This window comes from Phascolarctos cinereus, unplaced genomic scaffold, assembly GCF_003287225.1.
Source record: "Phascolarctos cinereus isolate Bilbo 61053 unplaced genomic scaffold, phaCin_HiC Scaffold_8;HRSCAF=390, whole genome shotgun sequence".
In the NCBI taxonomy this organism is placed as follows: Eukaryota; Metazoa; Chordata; class Mammalia; order Diprotodontia; family Phascolarctidae; genus Phascolarctos; species Phascolarctos cinereus.
Genome location: NW_027556291.1, coordinates 32,684,050 through 32,699,099, shown reverse-complemented (window position 1 = coordinate 32,699,099; position 15,050 = coordinate 32,684,050). Strand labels below are relative to the sequence as shown.

The 15,050-nt window shown below is 38.9% G+C and overlaps 1 protein-coding gene across 3 annotated transcripts in view; it reads left to right on the top strand.

Annotated features, from left to right (window-relative positions):
- LOC110199813 (uncharacterized) overlaps positions 1-15,050 on the top strand; it is a 69,837-nt gene that overhangs the window by 4,175 nt on the left and 50,612 nt on the right. For all 3 annotated transcript variants that reach the window (XM_078147735.1, XM_078147734.1, XM_020974791.2), the window contains exon 2: positions 1,956-2,139. The gene's annotated coding sequence lies outside the window, so the exon portion shown is untranslated. The remainder of the gene's footprint in view (positions 1-1,955; positions 2,140-15,050) is intronic.

Here is a 15,050-nt window from a genome sequence, read left to right as displayed (position 1 = left end):
TGTGAACCTTTCTGGACCTTTCCTTCCTCCTAATTTTCTCCCTCTTGATGAATTCACTTCTACACCAAAATCTTTGTGTGTGTTCTACCTACTCTCCTTTGACAAATTCAGATGAAAGTGAGGTTCAGATGATACCTACCTTTTCCTGTTTGTATAGACTTGTACTTGTATACTATGATTAAATGACAAATTTCCCCACCTTTCTTTCCTTTTTTTCTTCTAGGCTATATCTCTCCTTCTTCTTCAAGATTATCAAAACATAACAAAAGCACTCTCAGGCTTTCTGTCTTCACTCCTTCTGTGACCCCGATGACATTAGAGTTCTGGGGGACACATGTATTGTTGCTTCCTATTAGAGTGTAAATACAATGTCCTTATAGTCCTTCCTATTCCCTAATATTTGTTTACAGTTTTAACTGAGCTGTGATCTTTTCATCAGAAATGCTTGAAAGTTATCTATTTCATTAAAGGTCTTTTCACCTGTATGATTATACTCAGTTTTTCGGGTAAGATATTCTTGGTTGTAATCCTAGATCTTTTGCCTTGTAGATATTTATTATATTCCACACTCTCTGTAGCTTTATGTGGTAGTTGCTAGAACTTGTGTGATCCTGACAGTGCCTCCTCTGTATTTTAATTCTTTCTGGGTGCTTGCAGCATTTTTCCTTTGACCTGAAGCTCCGGATTTTGGCTAGAATGCTCCTGAGCTTTTATTGTTATTTCTGGAAATATTATGTCCAGGCTCCTTTTTGAGGAGTCAGTACAGTAATAGCACAGCTGAATAAGTCTCTCTATGATAGAGTAGGGTGCCAAAGAATGACTGCTGACATTCCTTCCAGATCATTGATGAGTCTTTGTCCCATTAGTTCCCATGTTTGCAAGGGAAAAGTAGCACTGAATCTTCAAAAGAGTGGTCTTCAGCTGAGTGCAATTTGAGCCTGAGAGAAGAGAAAAAAATTTACTCCTGTTCTCATTTATCAGCAAATTATTGTTTCACAATCTGGCCTTGAAGGTTTAGGAATACTTAAGATATCTCTCCTTGATCTGTTTTCAGGTCATTTTTATATAAGATACCTTCCTTTAATTTTTTTTTCATTCCTTTAACTTTGTAATTGTATTTCACATATCGTGAAATCATTAATTTCCAAGGACGCTAGGCTTTGTACCTCTTCTTTTAAAGAACAAAGGGACCACTCGGGCTGGTGAGATGAACAGTTCAGCCTTGTGGCATCTAATACGTTGGACACTGTCTGGCTGCCATCATGGACTTTTCAGGCTCCAGACCCCAGTTTGTGTCTAGGCAGCACAAGTGTGTATTTCCTCACAGGTGGAGCTTCCATAGACAGTTAGCCCTCAGCCCTTGCTCGTGCCCAGGAACTTAATCTGCAGCACGACTCTGGAGTCAGAGAAGCAGAGCCACCCCTCTGCTGTAGTGCCTGCCCTATGCATTTGAATGGGGATTGTATATGCTCCCTTGGGCTGGAAAAATGGCCCACTGTGGTTTTTCCTTTGATTTTGTAATCGCTGCTCAGTCTGGCATTCTTTTTAGATCTTTGTTGGGGCAGCTGGGCTATACTGCTTCTTCCACATCTTCTGCTCTTTTGACAGTTATTATTTTTTCCCAAGTAACCTTTTCAAGAAGCTTGAACCAGCTTTCTATGTGTTTCTTGCAGCCTCACCCAGTTTTCCCCATTCTGTGACAATACTAACTTCTTCCAAGGTGGTTGTTAGTATGATTCCCACCCAGGGCAGGCTGGGCTAACCTTTGCTTAGCAGCTGCCTCTCAACGGTGCTGAGTGTGCCAAGATTGTGGTGCCCAAAGTGTCAAAAAGACTGGCTGCCAGCTCAAGCATATGTGATAAACAGGATTCCTGAGCTTTCACTGACAGATTGTGAAACAATCATTTGCCGACAAGTGACAAGAAGAATGAAAATTTTTCTCCTTCTCTTCTTAGGCTCTAATTCTCCTCTGCTGAAGATTCAATGCTTCTTGCTCGCTGAAAACAAGGGAGTTGATGGGATATCAAGACTTACCACTGGTCTGGAGGGAATGTCAGCAGTCGTCTTGTGGCTCCCTTCTCTATCATCCGGGGAACTGCCCAACGAGACTACAACTCCTACTAAAGCCTCTTGGTACAGGTGAGTTCTGTCAGCCTCTCTTTTTACACTGTGCCATTAACTTTGACCATGTAGCCCCTCGTTAGGTCTTTCCTTCTGTCTTAGGTGACCAGAGAAAGCACCCTAGAGACTTGGCTCTAGACTTGAGTCACAGAATTATAGATTTTGAGTGTTGTAATGGACCTCAGCAGCTCTCAAGTCTAATCATGCATGGAATTCCCTCCCCTGAAGTGGAAGGGGTTTGAGTGGCTCTAAGTATTAAGGTTCAGTTTCCTTGTTCTAGGTACATGTTGTCCTAGGGTCTCTAACTCTGGGGATGTGGATCTCCAAGTCTTTGAGCCAAGAGCTTCGAATTTAATTCTTGAGGTCTTTAGTCACTTGCAGACTGCCATTTCCAAAGTAGGCTGCCTGTGCTCTCATCATCACCCTCACCTCACATTAACAGAACCTTGGACTCTCGCTGAGAGAGGCTAGGCTTTAATTGATGCACTTTCTCTTACCTTGCATGGAGCAAGGCCTTCACCCCATTCCTATCCCCCGTTTCCAAACCCTGCCACTGCATGCCTACTGCCCTCCCCCAGCAGTTAGTACTTGTTTTATCTGTCCTTCTAAGTCTATGGATTTTGTTCTCTAGGTCTGTAAGGTTACGTTTAGAATTGTTTGGTTTCTATGTCACTAAATCTAGAAATTTAGTTCCTTAAGTCTATAGGTCTCTAGGACTCCAGATGTAAGTCTGCACCTGAGTCTTGGGATTTAGTCCCCTGATTTGGTTGGGTAAGTCTCCCATGGATCTACTAGGTCTTTCAGCCTCTAGCTACCTGTGGTTCAAACTTGAATTCTTTGTTCCTCTCTTCTGACTCTCCTCTTTTCAGAGCTGTCTCCATGTATCCAACTCTTGGATTTCTCTCTGTTTCAGTGTAACTTTCCCCACTCTTGTTTCTGTTTCTTAAAACTATGCATCTGTCCCATATGAAACACATGTACTTCTCTGTATAGAACTCTCATAGCATTCTGGTTGGCCAGGGACTTAAGTGACTGCTGAGACCCAGCTCAGGATTAGAGGTGCTACTGATTATACTCTCATGCCCCTCTCTTATCCAAAGCTGTCTTCACTCACATGTGAAGAGATTCTTTCTTCTGAAATTCTCCTCAAGGTCAAAGGCTTTTTGGTTTTTGTATCCTAAGTGCCTGGCAAAATGGTTGAAATAAGATAAACACTTAATAATATTTGTTGATGGACTGGTTCCGTTTATAATAAATAAGAATTATATAGTAATAATCATAACTGCAAAGTCTTTGGAGAAGATTCTTCTTAAGTATTAGAAAATTATTAAATAGGGGATATTGGGAATTTTTTTTTGCTTGTATAATCAAAGGTAACAGTTTTCTTGAAAACATACCAATTTATAGTCTCGTAGTTTGCATAACTATAACTTGGGTTTTGGTTACTTTTTTATTCCTGAGAAACTTGTGCAAGAAGCTAAACTGGACTTTCTGGATACCACCCACCCTGTATCTGAAGATAAAGGGAGCTTCCATGGCCATTCTCAGGATAGTATGGAGGCTGTCTCCCTGAATTACTAAATGTCATTGTTCAGCTATGAGAATCTGCCTCCCATAACATCTGCTCCTTACAACAAGTTTATGTGCATGTATACCAAACACTAATCTCTAACCACACATGCCAGATTCTGAAGCAAGCATTTGCTTATAAGTGGAAATCTCTCTCAACATCCTTTGCTGGGCTGTGAGGAATGTCAGAGGCAGATATAATTTGGGGGCCATCCTGCTATACTGAAGCAAATTTTCAATAAAACCACCAACACATAGGGCTATATGGAAATGCCTGGATCTTGGGGTCTCTAAAATGTGGATTTAAATCTAAATGACTTCAGGTCTTGGACCTCTGAGACCTGAAGTCTCAGTTGTGAAGGCAATAGCTTTCAATGCTTTGGATTTTAAGTCCCTAGACTTCCATTCCCCAGGCCCTAGATTAGGTATCCAGAATAGTGGTCTTAAGGTATAGGAGCCTCAAGTCCTAGAGACCTAATCCCAAGCTCTCCTTGAGTATCTAAGACTCCAAATCTAGGTCTTGCTATTCCTCAGACCATAAGTACAAACATGGAGGACCTTCAGTTCAAGGCTTGATCTCAAGACTTAGAAACCTCAAAACCAGAACACTGGGAGACCTTGCCTCTTGTCTAGGGTAGAGGGGTCAACAATATAGCCCAGATGAAAATGTAATTAGGAAACTTTTAACAAAATACATAAAAAATGCAATAAGACATAAGTTAACAGGTGGTTTTCAAAATCAGTATGCTCCCACAGGGATCCTTATGTACACTTTAGTTTGACATGACTGGTCTAGGTCTCTTGGAGTTAGAAGTGCTGAGGTATTAAATTACCTAAAGACTCGGCCTTACAGGTAATCTTCAGACAGACACACTCTCTAAGTCCCTTAGACCTTAACTTGCATTCCTAGAAAACTTAAGACTTACATGTATGGAAGTTTCCTGTTGATGTGGGTTTACTGAAGCATAGCTGGATGAGCTCTGAAATATGCCTGCCTCCAACATTCTTCTCTTTCTAGGAATTGATCTTCATGTCCCATGCCCTCCTATGGCTGCGGAGGGCAAGTTATACTGGACCCTAAGAAGAAAGAGAAAAAAAGGGGGCAGCTAGGTGGCACGATGGATAGAGCACCAGCTCTAGAGTCAGGAGGACCTGAGTTCAAATCTGGACTCAGACACTTCCCAGCTGTGTGACCCTGGGCAAGTCTCTTAACCCCAACTGCCTCACAAAAAAAGAGTGGGGAAAAAAAGGACTTCTGTTGCCACTTAGCTCATTCTCCACTCATCCTTGCCACACATTCAGTGCTGTCAGCTATGGTAGAGAAGGGTAGAATGAACAGTTTCTCCCCATTAGCCTAAAAATGGTCCGTATCCAGTAAGTTTGGGAAAGAGCTGCCAAATCAGGGTAGAAAGGGACGGTCCTGTTCAAGTACTAGCCTGAGAACAGCCTAGGAAGAAGCTAGTAGTGTCTCGGAATTATGGAGCAGAACAGTGCTTGGTTGAGCTTCTTGCAAAAGCTACTGCTTGGGAGGAGGGAGAAATGAACACAAATCTGTTGCCATAGATGAAGTTACAGCTACACTTCCAAGAAATCGATCCATTCTTAACATGGCAGCAAAGTGGAATACACGTCCGCCAAAAGGAGGGGCTGCAATTGAGATCTCTGGATGCCTTCAGACGGGGGGCTCCAACTCTCAGCAGCCCACCTCAGGCAGGCACAATAAGAACCAGATTCAAATGGAATTTGGAAATGTTTTACAAAATAAATAAAAATGCAATACAACATAGATAATCTGTGGTTTTCTAAGTCAAGATGTGACCTCCAGGGATCCAATCCTACACAGGGCTTTGTCCATCAGTCAATATTTATTAAGTGCCAACTATTTGTCAGGCGTGATTCTAGGCACTTGAGGATACTATGATAGGAATAATAGAAATCTCTGGCCTCAGGGAGCTTCCTTTCTATCTGGGGAAACCACATGTACATGGCAATGGAAACATCACTACAGCATTGCTATGCGATATTCCCAGGGTGAGAGGGTGCTGGTGAGGGAGAAGGGTATGCATTTCACAATACATAACACCAATGGCATGTCGGACCACCTTCTGGTTCACAGCAAATGATCCCAGATAATGAGAGAGTGGTATACAGTAGTAAAGATAGCTCTAGAAAGAGTAATGTAGTGTTCAGTCAAGAGATGGAGATATATACAGACAAAAATTTAGAGCTACACTCAGACAAAGAGACTGTGGGCAATAAATTACTACAAAGTCATCCTATCCTCAGTTATTTTTCCTCTATTCAAGGGAAGGAGAAGCCAGTCAAACCACCTTGATCACACTCTCCCCTTGAATCCTGATGGAGACAGCCCAGGACCCTGAACCCAAGCGCCCCCCAAACTATCAGACCTGCTTCTAGCCTAGAGCCCACCTACTTCATCACCACTGCCAACAACTGCTGACCAACTCCCACCAACATGCAGATAAGTACAGGAGCCCTAGGAGTGACATTACCACCAGTAATGCGTGCTGGCCAAGTCCAACCACCACCATCATTCCACAGACACTCATGGAGAGAGCCCAGGACTCTTAGCCCAAGAGCCTTGGGAAGAGTAATGCTTCCAGTCTGGTGCCCCCAGCCATCATCTTGGGAAGGAACCCCAGTGGAGATGCAGCCTGGCTCCTGCAGGGCCTACAACCTCAGCAAAGCAAGTTCTTGCCCCCAGAGTCTTTCTCGCTGTCCAATGTGTCAACCTCAGAAACGGATGTGATTTTATCACTAGAAATGACATTAAAGTAGAGGCAATAGCATCTGCTTTACTGCTGCAGGCCCTTAGGACTATGGGATCTTTCCACAGATGTTGTCTCCCCTGTTAGAAGGTGACCTGCTTGAGAGCAGAGACTGCCTCACTTTTCTATTCTTATCCCCAGTGCTTCTGAGCAAATACTCTCTAAATAGGTGGTTTAGGTGAGAGGTGCTACGACTTCATCCCTAAAAAAGGGGAAGAAAAGCCCATCACATAACTTATCCAAGTGGGGTTTACTGAAAGATAGAGCATGGCTGGTCACAACATTAAGTACAAGGGTGCCACAATATGACTGCCTTGGACATCACAGGCAGGACTTGAAGTTTGGGAATAGACACAGACAGATCAGGGTAAGTGGTGCTGCCCTCAGGAAGAGTGTTTCCGTGACCATGATTATTCTTTTGGTCAGCTTGGCCTTAGCGTACATTAGTTAACCTCGGACTCACTGCTGTCTGGACAGACAACGAGTTCAGACCAGGGCTATCCTGAGAACAACTGTGAAAAAACATAGGGTTACCTTACATTGGGAAGCAAGGAGGGGAAGAAGCCAAAAATCCCAGTCAACTTTCTTTAAAAAAAAAAACCACTTAAGAGACCTGGAGGGGTGGACAAGACCAGAACAGTGCCCAACACAGGGCTTCCCTGAGCACTAGAGTCAGCAGAAATACAAAACCAGATAATTCCTACAGAGAGTAGAGCTCGAGGGAAAACTGAATACCCCAAGCACAAATTTTCAATCAAGACATTGAGGCTGGAGGTATAAATAAACAAGAGAAATCATCATGCAAAATGAAGAATTATTGTGACTTGAGTATTTCAAGGAGTAGCTGCAGAATAAGAAGCACCACCACAAGTAGAGTCTCAGAGAAAACCATTCCCTGGCTACAGTAATGACAAGAGTATGTCAAAAAAAGTGAAGTGAGATACAAAATAAAATACCAAGGAAACAAGTATGGGGATAGTAAGGGGAAAAGAAGGAAAAATTCTTACCATTTAATCATCTTACCCAAGAAATGAACTCCCTCAAATTCAGAACGAGTACAAGGAAAACACCAACTCCATGAGACAACAAAGAATATTGAAAACCAAAAAGTTTTTTAAATCCCTGAAGACGTAAGGTATATACTCTCATAAAAAAAAAACCCTAGATAACGTCAAAGAGAGAAAACCACAGTGACTCAAATGGAGAGGAAAGGAGGAGAGAACTTAATATATCACATATGAATATTCAATCACACTCTCACTTCCTTCTGGCCTGGGCAAAGCAAAGTTTTATACACACACAACTTGAGAGGAAGGATCAAAAGAATAGTAAAAATCAGGGACAGGGGAAGAACAGAAACAATAGAATGCTTCAATTCTAGATTACATACATTAGTCAAATAATTCTCCCCCCCCCATATCCTTCTTTATAAGGAGGGAGGTTGACGTAAGAGGGAATAGTATAAGGCAAGATGGAGGAAACTATGTAATTAACAATTGTAAGTGTGAATGTGAGTGGTATGAACTTACACATAAAATGAAAGAAAGCAGAATCCAACATTTTTTTAAACACAAACCACACTTAAAACACAAAGACTGACGGAGTTAAATAATGAACTAGAATGGAACATATTATGCTTCAGGTAAATTAGGTGGGGTAGTAGACTTAGAGTCAAAAAGACCCAAGTTCAACTCCTGCTTCAGTCACTTACAAACTGTGAAACCCTGGGCAAGTTACTTAATATTTCTCAGTCTCAGTTTCTTCATCTGTAAAATGGAACAAATAGCACTTTCATCACAAAGATATTGTGAGAATCAAATAAGATATCCTATGTAAAATATTTCACAAATCCTAAAGTGTCATGAAAACCATTATTAACCAAAAAATTATTTCAGACAAGAAAAACAGATAACTAGGGAGATTACATTATGTTTAAAGGCATCACAGAAAATGAATCAACAACAATACTTAATACAATGCACATATGCATCTAACAGCATAGCATCTAAATACTTAAAGGAAAACAATCAAATTACAGGGGGAATTAGACAAAATCACTATATGGGGAACCTCAGCATACATCTTTCAGATCTAAGCAAACATAAAAAAATGATAAAAAGGAGCCAGAAAGAACTTTAGGAAAATAGAGATGACATAGCTCTGGAGATTACTGACTGGGAACAGAAAGGAATTTATGCAATTCTCATCCATGCATGGCAGCTTTACAAAATTTAACCATGAACAAACAAGTTCAGAAAAGCAGAAATACTAATCCTGTACATATGACAATATAATAAAAATATATTCAATAAGAGACTTTAAAGAATACATTAAAAATTAAATGGAAACTAAAGAAATTAATCCCCCCAAAATTGCTGGGTCAAAGAAAAATCAAAGAAACAATAAATTCATCAAAGAAAATTACAACAGCAAGATAACATACCAAAACTTATGTGCACCTAAAGCAGTCCTTATGACAACTTTTATAGAATACTTTCATCAATAAAAGAGAGAAAAGAGATCAATAAAGTGGACAGGCAACTAAAATATTTATGAAATTAAAAACCCCAAATAAAATACAAAGGAGAAATCTGAGAAAGAAGCCTTTTCAATAAGATCAAGGCTAAAGAAAGCATGTCCATTCTTACTGCTACTATTTAACTTAGTCCTAGACATTCTAACTATAGCAAGTAGACAAGAAAGAGAAATCAAAGACATAAGCATAGGTAAAGGGTAAACAAAATTAGCAACTTCCATAGATGTTATGACAAATGATGTAGAAAACCCTAAAGAGATAACCCCAAAAAACTCTTAAACAGCTGATTAATTTGGCAAAATTACAGCATGTGAAAATAAATCCATATAAATCCTCAGAATTCTTGGTATAATACAAACAAAACCCAGCAGAAGAGTTAGGAAGAGAAATTCCATTCAAAATAACTACAGAAAGTATAAAGTATTTGGGACTATATATTCAGGAACAATATGAATACAAAGATAAAATTTACTGCCAAAATTAATTTACTTACTCAGTGACATATTAATGAAACTACCAAAAAGAATGTTTTATAGAAATATAAATGAAAAATAATGAAATTCACCTGGAAGAATGAAAGGTAGAGAATCATAAAAGTAACAGGAAGGGGTCTATTAGTACCAGATCCCAAACTATACTACAAAGCAATTATCATGAAAACATTTTAGTACTGGTTAAACAAACATCTATTAAGTATCTATTATGTGTCAGGCACTGTATTATGCACTGGGGATAGAAAAAGTGAAGAGGCAAAAGACAGTCCCTGTCCTCAAGGAGCTTATAATTTAATGGAACAGATGAGGTAGGCAACTTGGAGACGCAAGGGAACACAGTGATACAGCATTCAATGACTGGAAAGACACCAGTTACTGGGGCAAGGACTTGTTACCTGACAAAAACCTTCCGAGAAAACTGGCAAGTAGTTGGGGCGTAGGCCAACATATGACACCATTCACCAAGATAAATTCAAAATATATACATGATTCAGACATGAAATGTGACATCGTGAACAGATTAGGGGAGCACTGAAGGCATTACTTTTCTGATCTGTGGGTAGGAAAAGAGTTCATGACTAAACAAGGAATAGAAAGAAGGACAGAAGATAAACTAAACAATTTTAATTCCATAAAAACTAAGAGTTTTTGCAGAAGCAAATCTAATGCAGTTTAAGTTCTATGGAAAACAAGTCATAAAGTACAGTTTTTGTGTTAAAATTCTTTGATAAAGGTTTCATATGCAAGATATGTAAGGAAAGGATTGAAATTTCTAAGACTAAAGCCATGCCTCTATTGATAAATGGTCAAAGAAGAAATCTCAGCTATTAATAGCTGTATGAAAAAGTGCTCCAAATCACTAATAAGTACATAAAGGCAAATAAAAGCAACTCTGATGTTCCAACTTATGCCCATAATATTGGCAAAGATAACAAAAGAAAAAAATGACAAACGCTGGAGTAGCTGTGGGAAAACAGGCACATTTGTCCACTCTTGGTGGAGCTGTCAATTGGTCCAGTCATTACGAAAAGTAATTTGGAACTCTGCCCAAAGTTATTTAACGGTGTATACCTTTTGACCCTGCCATATACTACTCCTAAACTTTACCCCAAAGAGATCAAAGAGGAAAAGGACCTATATGTACAAAACTATTTGTAGCAACTCTTGGCATATTAGCCCCAAACTGGAAATGAAGGAAGCTGAATGAAGGAACCCACTGAGGAATGACTGAACAAATTGTGGGATATGAAGGTATTGTGCCGTAAGACAAAACGAAATGGACAGTTTCAGAGGATACTGGAAGATCTCTATAAGATGATGCAGAATTAAATGAGCAAAACTAGAACAGTTTATACAATGACAACAAAATTACAGAGAAAAAGAATTTTTACATACTTTAGAACTCTGATTAATCCAATAAGAAATCATGAATCCAAAGGAATGAAGATGAATCATGCCACCAACCTCTTTCTAGATAGGTGATTGACTTAAAATACAGAATGAGGCATATGTTTTTGGACATGGCCAATGTGGTAATTTGTTTTGCTGGACTATGCATATGTGTTATGAGGCTTTTTATATTTTGTGTTCTGTTGTAATCATTTTATTGGTGGAGGGCAATGGGAGGAAGAAATAATAAATGTTCATATAAATAATTACTTGAAACCAAAGGAACAACACTCATTCTTGCTAAAAGCCCCACCAAGGCATATTGAGATCCTATTTTAAAATCACATAAAAGTATCTATTTAAAAACAAGTGCAAGCATCATATGCAATGGCAATACACTAGAAATTTTCCAGGTAAATACGAGGATGCCCACTTCTTCCACTATTACTTAATACATTTATAGAAGTGATAGCAATAGGAGTAAGCCAAGAGAAAAAAAAATGAAAGGTTTAAGGATAGGCAAGGAGAAACAAAACCATTTCTATCTGTGATGACATGATGGTTTACTTAGAAACTTGGCTTAATCAACAAGGAAACTAATTGAGACAATAGCTTCAACAGAGTTTCAGGCTATAAAATAAACCCACAACAATATGAAAAAAGTTCAGTAATAACCAAATCCAAGAGACAATAATAGAAAGAGAAATCCCAATGAAGGTTAAGTGCAAAATAAAATATTTGGGAGTTGGCTTTCCAAAGAATGCCTCATGCTTACATAGATTAGCTTATAAGATGTTCCTTAAAGAAACAAAAATCCACTTAAAGCTGGAGGAATATTTAGTGCTCATGGATGAGCTGTCAATGTCATAAAATTCAGTGCCCATCAAAGGATTGTTACTGTTCAGTCATTTCAGTTATGTCTGACCCTTCATGACCCCATTTGGGGTAGAACACCAAATGGCAAAGATACTGGAGTGGTTTGCCATTTCCTTCTCCAGCTTATTTTACAGATGAGGAAACTGAGGCAAACAGGGTAAAGTGACTCGCCCAGGGTCACACAACTAGTAAGTGTCTGAGGCTGGATTTGAACCTAGGAAGAGTAGATTTTCTGACTCCAGACCCGACACTCCATCCATTGCACCACCTAGCTGCTCTATATCAGAGGATACTTTACAGAGATAGATAAAATAGTAATAGAATTCATTTGCAAGAACAGATCTACATCATCTAGGGAAATGATGGGAAAAGATAGGAATGATGGGAGAATGGCATTTGCAGACCTCAGATTATATTATATAGCAGCAAATATTGAAACCATTTGGTGAAGAAATAGAAAAGTCAATTACTTACAAATTACTTAGAAAATAATTCCCTATTTGAAAATAACTTCTGCAAAAAATATACTGCATTATAGCAGAAATAATGTTTAGGCCAACATCTTACACCACATTCCACAACTTTTCACAATTATAGATAGGAGGTATATTCTTAACCAGACAAGTAATGGAGGCAATTACAAAAGATATAATAGATAATTGTGATTACATGAAATTGAAAAGCCCTTGCAAAGAACAAGTCAATGCATCTAGGACAAGAAGGGAAGTAGATGACTAGGGGGAAAGCTTTGCATCAAATTTCTTGCATAATGGTTTGGTATCCGAGATATAGAGACAGCTAGGTAGCAGGTAGGCAGCACAGTGGCTAGAGGGCTGAACCTGCAATCAGGGAGACTCAAGTTCAAATTCTGCCTTTGACACCTAGTAGCCGTGGGAACCTGGGCAAGTCACTTTACCTCTGTCTGCTTCAACTTCCTTATCTGTAAAATGAAGACAATACCATCACCTAGGTTCCAGGGCTGTTGAGGGATCAAATGAGAACTTCTATAAAGTCCTTTGCAACCTTCAAGTACTACATGTAAATATTCACTATTATTATATTACAGGTAACAGTAACATGTGAGGCGAAAACTCATTCCCCAATGGATACATGGTTAAAGGAAATGAATAAAGTTCTCAAAAGCACTCGCAACTATTGACAATCACATTAAAAAATATTCCAGATTTCAAATAATAAGAAAATGCTAATCAAGACAAGCTTTTGCTTTTACCTCCCACTCAATAAACTGGTAAATATGATAAAAGATGGGAAAGATAGGCATGCCTATGCATTGCAGGTGGAATTTGTACAGCAATTTGGAATTATCGAAATAATGTAGCTATATATATCTTTTACTATGAATTTCACTACTAGCCATGCACCCCGCAGAGACCATTGACAAAAAGAAAGGCTGTATGTATGAAAAATATTTATAGCAGCATTTTTTGTGGTAGCAAAGAACTAGAAAGAAGGCAGACGCCTATCAGTTGGGGAATAGCCAAACAAATTGTGACACATAAATTTAATGGAATACTACTGAGTTATAAGAAATAATAAATATTACAGAGAAGCATGGAAGGACTTACCAAACTGATGCAAAGTAAAGTCACCAGAGCACAAAAATACTACACATAATGACTAAAACAATGTAAATGGAAAGTACTACCATCAAACAATAAAAACAAATTTTGCAAATTTACAAAGAAAAATCTTGTCCCCAAGAGATATGAGCAAACACCTTTCTACAAGTCCTATGTAGAGCTGAGGTGGGGAGGGGAGAGATATGCATATAAAACATTGAATATAATGTCAGAATTATGTATTGACCAATTTTACTATTTTTTCATCTTCCTCTTTTTCTTTTTTCTTATGTTAAAAAAATGTCATAAATGTTGGCTCTCTAGGGAAAGGGAAAGAGGAGCAGTACAGGAGAAATCTAGATGATGTTAAAACAGAAGATATCCCAAAAAATCCAATTTTTAAAAGGAATTTTCTTTTAACCCCATTTTGGGTATCAAATCCCTGAAACAGTGAGAGAATAGCATCAAACTATGAAGCTGGACATTTCCACATTAAATACAAGTTATCTTGTGATTACAAGGTCAGTGTTAAATGAGAACATTTAGTTAAAACAAAATTCATCTTTGAATAAGAATGCCAAAGAGTTGGCATTTTCTTACCTGAAACCTTGAACATGACTATTGTTTTCACTACTATGTACAACATATTCTTTTGATTTTATTTGTGTTGTGAAAGCATGACCAAGTTTTACTTCAAACTATTTTAAATTATGTTCACATTGAAGTTAATTGTACTAATTGGTCTAAAAATACGTGAGTCTATAACATTTCTGCAACTACATTATTTGTTGTCATCAGAAAGTTATCTCTATCTAGCCTTTGCACTCTATCCGATACTCTGTGATTAACCTATGTTATTAAAGGTACATGAAATTTTGCTACAAATTAGGACAAGATGATAGGAAAATTCAATTCGAGACAAACAGGAACAATGATAGAGACTCTGTCCAAAACAGTACATTTAAAAGAGGAAGGCATATTCGAAAAACAAAAAAAGCAGAGATGGAAAAAGGACTGCAAATTGAACATTTTTAAACACCTTAGACCTCCATGAACTAAGACAATTGACCCTAAAGAGAAAACAAGCAAAGATAATCTAAGAATCATAGGTCTTCCAGCAAAACAATGAAATTCAAGCAGTAAATACCATATTTCAGACAAACATACAAGAAAATTGCTCAGGAATTTTGGAAATAGTGGACAAGTGAGGGCTGTGGCCTGACTCCGAGGAGATAAGGAGGGGGTACTATGTACTCAACTAATCAGAAGGTAGAAATATGGGTCCCATCAGGTTCTCTCATACCAGCCAAGCATGAGGCATATCCTCCAATACTCCCCTTCTTCAGCTATACCTGCTCCCAACCCCACTCCTCCCTAGCCCAGAGGCCCTTGCCCTCAGTGAGACCACAGCAGCAGCTGCATAGGAATCATTGAGAAAAATCTACCCTCTCCTCTAGAATACCTGCCCTCAGATCACCTCAGAGATGCAGCAGGTGCCGCCTCTAAGAGTGTGGGTTCTGTGCTCTAGGGCAATGACCAGTGAGCCATAGGCTAGCCTTCCCCACCCCCCTCTTTTGCCTCGGGGTAGAACAGAGTGACTTAGACAAAATGATAAGGCATGGATGGGCTGTGCACTGCAGATCTCATTACATTATCCTTGCCTCCACCCTCAACCTACCCTCTTTCCAAATTTCTT